The sequence below is a fragment of the Triticum urartu genome, chromosome 6 (genome assembly GCF_003073215.2).
Source record: "Triticum urartu cultivar G1812 chromosome 6, Tu2.1, whole genome shotgun sequence".
NCBI classification, from domain to species: Eukaryota; Viridiplantae; Streptophyta; class Magnoliopsida; order Poales; family Poaceae; genus Triticum; species Triticum urartu.
The window spans coordinates 360,965,902-360,974,821 of NC_053027.1; positions in this window are offsets into that span (position 1 = coordinate 360,965,902).

Consider the following 8,920-nt stretch of genomic DNA (forward strand, 5'->3'; position numbering starts at 1 on the left):
ATCCATCAGCAATAACATTTTCTTTACCCTTCTTGTGTTCAATGACATAAGGGAAAGTCTCAATGAATTCAACCCATTTAGCATGTCTATGGTTCAGTTTTGCTTGACTTGTAATATGTTTCAAAGATTCATGATCAGAATGTATAACAAATTCTTTGGGCCATAAATAATGTCGCCATGTTTCTAAAGTTCGAACAAGAGCATATAATTCTTTATCAGAAGTAGAATAATTCAGACTAGGCCCACTCAATTTTTTAGAAAAGTATGCAACATGTTTGCCATCTTGTAATAACACACGTCCTAATGCAATTCCACTAGCATCACATTCAAGCTCAAAAGTCTTATTAAAATCAGGAAGTTGGAGTAAAGGAGCATGTGTCAACTTATCTTTCAATATCCTGAAGGCTTCCTCCTGTGCGGTACCCCAAACAAAAGACACATCCTTCTTTATAAGCTCATTGAGAGGTGAAGAAATGGTGCTGAAATCTCTCACAAAACACCAATAGAATCCAGGGAGGCCAAGAAAACTCCTCACTAGTGTGACCGTTTTGGGCTGCGGCCAACTCTCAATAGCTTCAATCTTGGCTTTATCAACTTCAATTCCCTGTGGAGTAACAACATAGCCAAGAAAAGATACTCGGTCAGTGTAGAAGGTGAACATCCCAAGGTTACCAAACAAACGTGCATCACGTAGAGGAATAAAAACAGCACGTAAATGTTCCAAATGTTCCTCCAAAGATCTGCTATAAATCAGTATATCATCAAAATAGACTACCACAAATCGTCCAATGAAAGAACGTAAAACTTCATTCATTAGTCTCATGAAAGTACTAGCTGCATTAGTGAACCCAAAAGGCATGACTAACCACTCATATAATCCAAACTTAGTTTTAAATGTTGTTTTCCATTCATCTCCCAATTTCATACGAATTTGATGGTATCCACTACGCAAATCAACGTTGGAGAAAATTGTAGAGCCACTCAATTCATCAAGCATATCATCTAGCCTAGGAATAGGATGACGATAACGAATAGTAATATTATTAATGCCTCTACAATCAACACACATACGCGACGTACTATCCTTTTTAGGCAATAGTACAATAGGAATAGCACAAGGACTAAGAGATTTGCGTATGTAACCTTCGTTGAGCAGCTCCTGTACTTGACACATAATCTCCTTCGTATCCTCTGGATTGGTATGGTATGGTGCACGGTTGGGTAGCGATGCACAGGGAATTAAGTCAATTTGATGCTCAATCCCTCGAATAGGTGGTAATCCCGGTGGCACGTCTTGTGGGAAGACGTCAGCGAACTCCTGCAAAATGTTAGTGACAGCAGGGGGCAAAGAGGAAGGCACATTCTGGAATGAAAATAATGCCTCTTTGCACACAAATGCATAGCAAACATATTTGCTGAAATCTAGCTCATCAATATCAGATTTTGTGGCAAGTAAACATGAACTTTTCAATTTAATTTCAGAAGCAACACTAGATGGTTTATTATTAGGTTTCATTTGTTTCTAAAATTCTTTTGCCACAATCTGATTTTCACTCTTATTTTTCTCATGTTTTGCTTTATTAGCTCTATTAATATCATCTTTCAAAATGGATATAGGAGTCATAGGAAGGAAAGTAATATGGCTACCCTTATGAACAAGAGTATACGGATTATTTCTACCATGGTGTACATAATTTTTATCAAATTGCCATGGTCTACCAAGTAATAAGGAACATGCTTGCATGGGTACCACACCACAATCAACATAATCAGCATATGTAGAGATACTAAAATGCACACGAATAGTACGTGTTACCTTGACCTTGCCGCTGTTGTTGAACCATTGGATGTAGTAAGGATGTGGATGTGGTCCTCTGGTGAGAGATAGCTTCTCCACCATTTCCATGCTAGCCAAGCTGTTGCAGCTCCCTCCATCTATGATGACGCGAACAGAACGTTCTGTAGGATCGAAAGTATGTCTACAGGGGGGTGATTAGACTACTTGACGAGATAAAAATCTAGCCTTTTCCCAATTTTAAGTCTTGGCAGATTTTAGCAACTTAGCACAATTCAAGTAATCAACCTACACATGGAATTCTAAGAGTATAGTAGCGGAATGTAAAACAATTGCATATGAAGGTAAAGGGAGGAGTTTGGAGGGAGCAAACGCAATGTAGACACGGAGATTTTTGGCGTGGTTCCTATAGGTGGTGCTATCGTACATCCACATTGATGGAGACTTCAACCCACGAAGGGTAACGGTTGTGCGAGTCCACGGAGGGCTCCACCCATGAAGGGACCCTGAAGAAGCAACCTTGTCTATCCCCCCATGGACATCGCCCACGAAGGACTTGCCTCACTAGGGTAGATCTTCACGAAGTAGGCGATCTCCTTGCCCATACAAACTCCTTGGTTCAACTCCACAATCTTGATGGAGGCTCCCAAGTGACACCTAACCAATCTAGGAGACACCACTCTCCAAAAGGTAATAGATGGTGTGTTGATGATGAACTCCTTGCTCTTGTGCTTCAAATGATAGTCACCCCAGCACTCAACTCTCTCTCTCTCATAGGATTGGATTTGGTAGAAAGATTATTTGAGTGGAAGCAACTTGGGGAAGGGTAGAGACCAAGATTTATGTGGTTGGAATGGAATATCTTGACATCAACACAAGTGTAGGTGGTTCTCTCTCAGAAAATGTATGTTGGAAGTGTAGGCATGTTCTGATGGCTCTCTCCACGAATGAAGAGTGGGTGGAGTGGTATATATAGCCTCCACACAAAAATCTAACTGTTACACAGAAATCTCCAAACTCGATGGGACCGAATTATAAAGCTCGGTCAAACCGATTTAGTTCAAAACGTGAATGTTAGGATTTTCGGTGGGACCGATTTCATTAGGGTTAGGGCATACATAATCTCGGTGAGACCGATTACACAAACTTGGTGGGACCGATTTTGGTAATAGACAAACAGAGAGTTGGTCAGGCAAACTCGGTCAGACCGATTCGCTCATCTCGGTTAGACCGAAACGTTACGAAGGGGAAACAGAGAGTTTGCATTGCAATCTTGATGGGACCGATCGCTCATCTCGGTTGGACCGAAAAGTTACGAAGGGAAACAGAGAGGTTGCAATCCCATCTCAGTGAGACCGAGATCCCTATCGGTGAGACCGAAGTGACTAGGGTTTGTGGTAGTGGCTATGTCAAGTGAACTCGGCGGCGCCAGATAGAAGATTTCGGTGGGGCCGAGTTTGACTTTTGGTTTGGGACATATGTGGATATGAGAAAGTAGTTGAGGGTTTTTGGAGCATATCACTAAGCATTTTGAGCAAGTAACTCATTAAGCAACACATCACCCCCTTTTAATAGTATTGGCTTTTCTTATGGACTCAATGTGATCTTGGATCACTAAAAGTAAAATGTAGAGTCTTGTGCTTTGAGCTTGAGCCAATCTTTTTTCCTTAGTATTTTGAGGGGTCCACTTTCCAATCCATGCCATGCCAATCATTGAGCTTTCCTGAAATATTTATCTTAAAATAGCATTAGCTCAATGAGCTATATGTTGTTAGGAATTACCAAAACCACCCAGGGATAGTTGCACTTTCAATCTCCCCTAATTGATCTTGTTTTGACTTGAGGAACACCTGAGATGCTTCTTCTGCACTTGGCATCCTTGCAGCTTTCTCAGCCTTTGCTTTGGCTCTCTTCTCCTGTACTTGAGCTGATGATGGTTCCTCCTCATTCATCACTACTGTGTTGTCTTCAAATTCAGGATATAAGGGTAGATGCTCCTTCTCCAGCAAATAAATCATGTCCCAATCTTAGAATTGATGAGCTCCTGAATATGTGGAGCATACCCACAACTTCTCTTTTGGTCAGCAGCAGTCCTCTTGATTGTCTCTACAATCAGACTCATGACCTTGAACTTCTGAGGGACATCAAATATTTGCAGCATGTTGATGGAGTGTCCTCTGGTCATCTTGTGATCTCCTGACTTGGATAGCAGAGTGTGCCTTAGGATCCAGTTGATGGTAGGCAGACCAGACAACAAGAAATGTGCAGATCCAAGCTTGTGAGTCTCCAAAGCTTTATTAGGGATCTCTTTGTACATGTTTTTCATGGAGTTGTGGTATTTCTTCTTCTTGGCATACACATCCAAGTCATCCTCATGTTCCTCTAGGGCATTGATTAGCTTGGCCCATTCTTCAACAGTGGATTGGTACCTAGTATCTTCAGAGATCCATACTATCCTTCCAAGTGGGCAGTGGAGTAAAACTGCATGATCAGCTCATCATTCCATTTGGTGAGCTTCTGTCCAACAAATTCATCTACTCCACATGCCTTGAAGCTGTCATAAACTCCTGGGAAGTGATCTTCATTCTCCTGGATGTATTCTCAATCAACCCATCTCATGTCACAGACAATGGGCTTCTTGTTGAGCAAAATTGTCTTATAGAAGTCTTGTTTTTCTTTTGTGTGGAACCTGTAGTCAACTGTTGTCCTTCTCCTTACATCATAAGGATCAGACTGTCTCCACAATCTCAGTCCAGCATCCTTTCTGATACGCATGTCTTCAGCTACTGGATGAGCATCATTATGGTCAGGAATTTTGGGCTTCAACTTCCTGAAAACAAGCGAATCATCTTCCTCTTCTTCAGCTTGAGGCACTGGTGCCTTCCTTTCCGTTGCGGGAATACTTCTGGTGTTTCTCTTGGGTGCAGAAGGCTTATGAGCTAGAGATTTGGGAGCTGACTTGGGCTTAGATGGAGCAGCCCCTGTCTTTATAACATCTCCCATAAGCTTCTGAGCTTTCGGTGCTGGTGCAACATCCTCTTCCTCTTCTTCTGGATCTGTCATAATGGAGGATCTACCAAGCACTCTGGCAGTGGTCTTCTTGAACCTTTCCTTCCTCTTCTTTCCTTCTCCAACGGCCTCTCCAGTTGGCTTGGAGGTTTCAGTAGTTGAGGCTCTAACCTTTAAGGTTGGCACCCTCTTGGCAGGGGCCTTCTTGTGCAAGCTAGGCTTAGTTCTTGCAGCTGTGCCATATTCCTTCTTTAGCACCTTCTTCTTGGAGCTGACTTCCTCCTCAACAGCCACATAGTCCTCATCTTCAGAATCTGAGGTTTTCTTCTTCCTTGACCTGGTGGCCGCTTTGGGCTAGTTACATTGTGTGCTCCTGCTGCCCTCATCATAACTGCTTGAGGGACTAGTGCCCTCACTCAATTGCACTTGTTCTTCAGACCTGTTCTGGCTGTCGCTCTGGTCAGACATCTCTGCAAACTTACTGACAGCAGACCCTGTGAATAGATATAGATGAGGTAGAGTGGATGAGCATCACAAAGTGCAGACTTTTTGCAAAACAGATGACTTCAAAACATAGTTTTAGTTATCCACAGAAAGCATTTCGGAGCTACCGGTTTGTAAACTTGTTGATACCGAAGCAGCTTTTGGAACCTAAACTAGTGAACTCGGTCAGACCGAGTCACAGTTTGGTGGCACCGAGACTACTAGGGTTTCACAAAGAATCAAACTCGGTCACACCGATTTGCAGTTTTCGATCAGACCGAAAGTGCAAGTGCAATGGCCTAAGCCAAATCGGTGAGACCGATTTCTACAATTCGCTCGGTCCGAGATGAGTTTGGCGGAGACCTAACCCTAAATTTTCAAATCCAATCTAATCTAAAGGAAGTTTTCAGTGGATGGATTGTTTGCATACGTGGTCATGATCATGGCAAAGTAATGTGCTACGAATCAGAGTTAAAAGAATAGCACAAAGGATCGAACTCATACCCTAGTTCGGAGGAGTTCTCTACAGCGGCAACGGAGGGGAAGAATTCCGTTGACGATGATGGAAACCAGCGGTGGTAGGTCACTGGCGGCGATAAGGCGATCCGGAGAGCCAAGGCGGCAGAGCAGGATATGCACGTGCTGAGAGGTTTCGAAGAAATTTCCAAAATCTCACCCGTGGGTTTATATATCCCGATCCTGTCGGTGTGACCGAGTGGAACAACTCGGTGGCACCGAGATGTAGAATCACAAGAGGTTACTGCAACCCGGTGTGACCGAAAAGTTCAAATCAGTTGCACCGAGATTGAAAACCTAGATCAACTTAGTGATCTCGGTGTGACCGAAATGGATGACTCGGTCATACCAAAATGCACAAAGAGGTTTTGGAAGTTTAAGTCTATGACGAATCGGGGACTCCAAGTGCTCCTCACACAGAGTGGTTCGAATCTGACTTGATCAAACTTTGTGATGTATCATGAATAGAGTTTGGGACGAGAAAAGCATAGATAGCTAGAGGGAGTTCTTAGGCATTCTTGTCCATCCATTTGGCAATAGAGAAAATCCAAACAATCAAAGCAACAAATGGATGTCCTCGAATGAGTAAAATATGCATCCAACAAGCTCACACAATAAAATGACAAATGAAATATGTGACAAAGCATGCAGAATCACTCTAGCATCTATCAAGCAATTTGGCGATGACTAGGTCATCTATATATGAGTATATTGACTTAGGAGTCAAATGAGAACATTTGATCATGGGTCATACTCATCATTTAAGCACAAGTGGGGTTGCCACTTTTACATCAAGCATTGTTGTGGTCACATCATTAGAGTTGCTTTAGCTCAATTGATTAGAGTAAAGCTCCCCCTACATGTGATATCCCCCCTAAGAGGGATGAACTAACCTTGGGTTTTGTCGATCATGACTTCATGTAGGTGTTCAAGATGTAGATGCTCAATGTTGATGTAGATCATTCGGAGCAATCCTTTGGAGTGAGTTGCACTTTCAATACCTACACAGGTTAGTCCCACAAGGAACAAACAAGGATATCCATAGACATAGAGTGATATTCACATGAGACGATGTCTATGAATGGATTAGGTTACCTTGTCCCTTCTCTTACCAACAAGAGGGTTTGTGACTCCTTGAACTAGTGCAAGATATGGAAGTTGTTTGCACTTGCCCTTGCCAAAATGATATGAGTGAAGTATGCTGGCGGAGTCACCCTCAAGAACTCTCTAGTTCTTCTTCTTAGGGATCCACACCATCTTGATGGGAATCCTTGGAGTTGTAGTCATACTTGATGAAGTGGAACTTGATGTAGTCTTGGGAACCCACTTGACCAAGGCCTTAGGTGCTTCTTCAAATGCATCAATCTCCTCTTGAAGCTTGTCCTTGCCTTTTAGCTTGTGGTCTTGTGGTGGAAGATCATCTTGAGCTTGTGTTCCTTGGAAAGAAGTACACTACTAGGAAAAGGGCTATAGATGGAAATGACACTAATGGCGCACCAGACATGTGGTGCGCCATTAGTATATACTAATGGCGCACCATGTGTTGGTGCGCCATTAGTGTCCAAATACTAATGGCGCACCACATCCACGGTGCGCCATTAGTAACAATTTTTTTTAAAATTTTCAAAATTACTAATGGCGCACCGTGGGAGTGGTGCACCATTACTAGTTGAACTAGTAATGGCGCACCGCTCCCACGGTGCGCCATTAGTAAAAAAATATTTTTTTTTCAAAACTACTAATGGCGCACCGTGGGAGTGGTGCGCCATTACTAGTTGAACTAGTAATGGCGCACCACTCCCACGGTGCGCCATTAGTAACTTGGCCAGCACTTCCACCGACCGCCTCCACCCCTTGCCCTATGGACAACATCGAGGTGTTGTCCCAAAAGGCACCGAGCCGAGGGGAGGCAGTCCTGGGGGCGCCTTGAGGCGACCTTTCGGACCCTAGGAGCAAAGGGAGCAAGACTCCCACGGGCTCCAAGTTCAGCCCCCAGCCGAACACTGCCCTGGAACCTTCGATGGTTCCGGATTCCGGCAGGCGATCCCCCGTTAAGGGGGGCAAGCCACCCATGCCGGTGGCCTCTGTCCATCCAGAGGCGCCGGACAACTTGCTGGAAGCACTTCGCGGCGCTTCCATCGACGAGGAGCACTGCACTATCATGTGTGCGGTGATTGAGAAAGTTCAGTCAGCCAAGAACGGACTGACCGAAGCTTGTGCCAGCCTCCTAACAGGCTTTCAGGTAAGCAATCAAAATATAGGAAAATATTACCATATAGACAGTAGCCCCTGATGCTCTGTTTGGCGTTCGTGAAGAAAGGCCGAATAGAGGATCAAATAATGACTCAGGAACCTAATCAGAATATGTCTGTGTGCATGTGCAGGCTTCGTTGCTGGCCGAGGATGAGCTCGGCCTTACCAAGAGGTTGCTGCACTGAAGCAGGACCTGGAGCAGTCCGAGGATGAGCTCGGCCTTACCAAGAGGCAGCTCGAGGAGAGCAAAGGTAAGCAATACCTTGTCTATACATTAAAAAAGAAGCTCGGTTGTAAAGCAATAGGATCATTATGAATTTGCCAGGGGCCACGACCGAGGTGGCGACCTTGAAGAAGGCGTTGTCCGAGGCCGAAGACAAAGCGGCCAAGGAGCGCATTAGGCGGGAAAAGCAAGAAGCCCGGGTAGGTGAGGTGCACCAAGAGCTCGAGGCTCTTGCAAAAAAGCACGACTCCTTGGAGCTTGACTCTAAGACGCGAGAGTCCAAGCTTGCGAAGGCGCTCCAAAGCGCACGGAGCACCAAGGCTGAAGCCCACAAGGCCCTCCAGGAGATTGATGCGGTGAAGAAGATAGCAGCGGGTAAGGCATTCATTATGCAAAGCAAGCATGTGAAGGAAACTTTTCTTTTACTTACGCGAGTTCGAGGCTCTCCAGGAGCGTTCGCAGATCTTCTCCGCAGTGTGCTGGATGCCGCGGAGTTTTACCGAGCTGAGGAGGGGAGCTCGACGGAAAAGTTGTTCTGGTCTCAGTATACTAGGACCGAACACCCAATGCCCGTGAGCGACCAGCTGAAGCAACTGGTCGAGCTTCACAAGGTGGCCGAACAGGCCATGAAGGGTCTTATA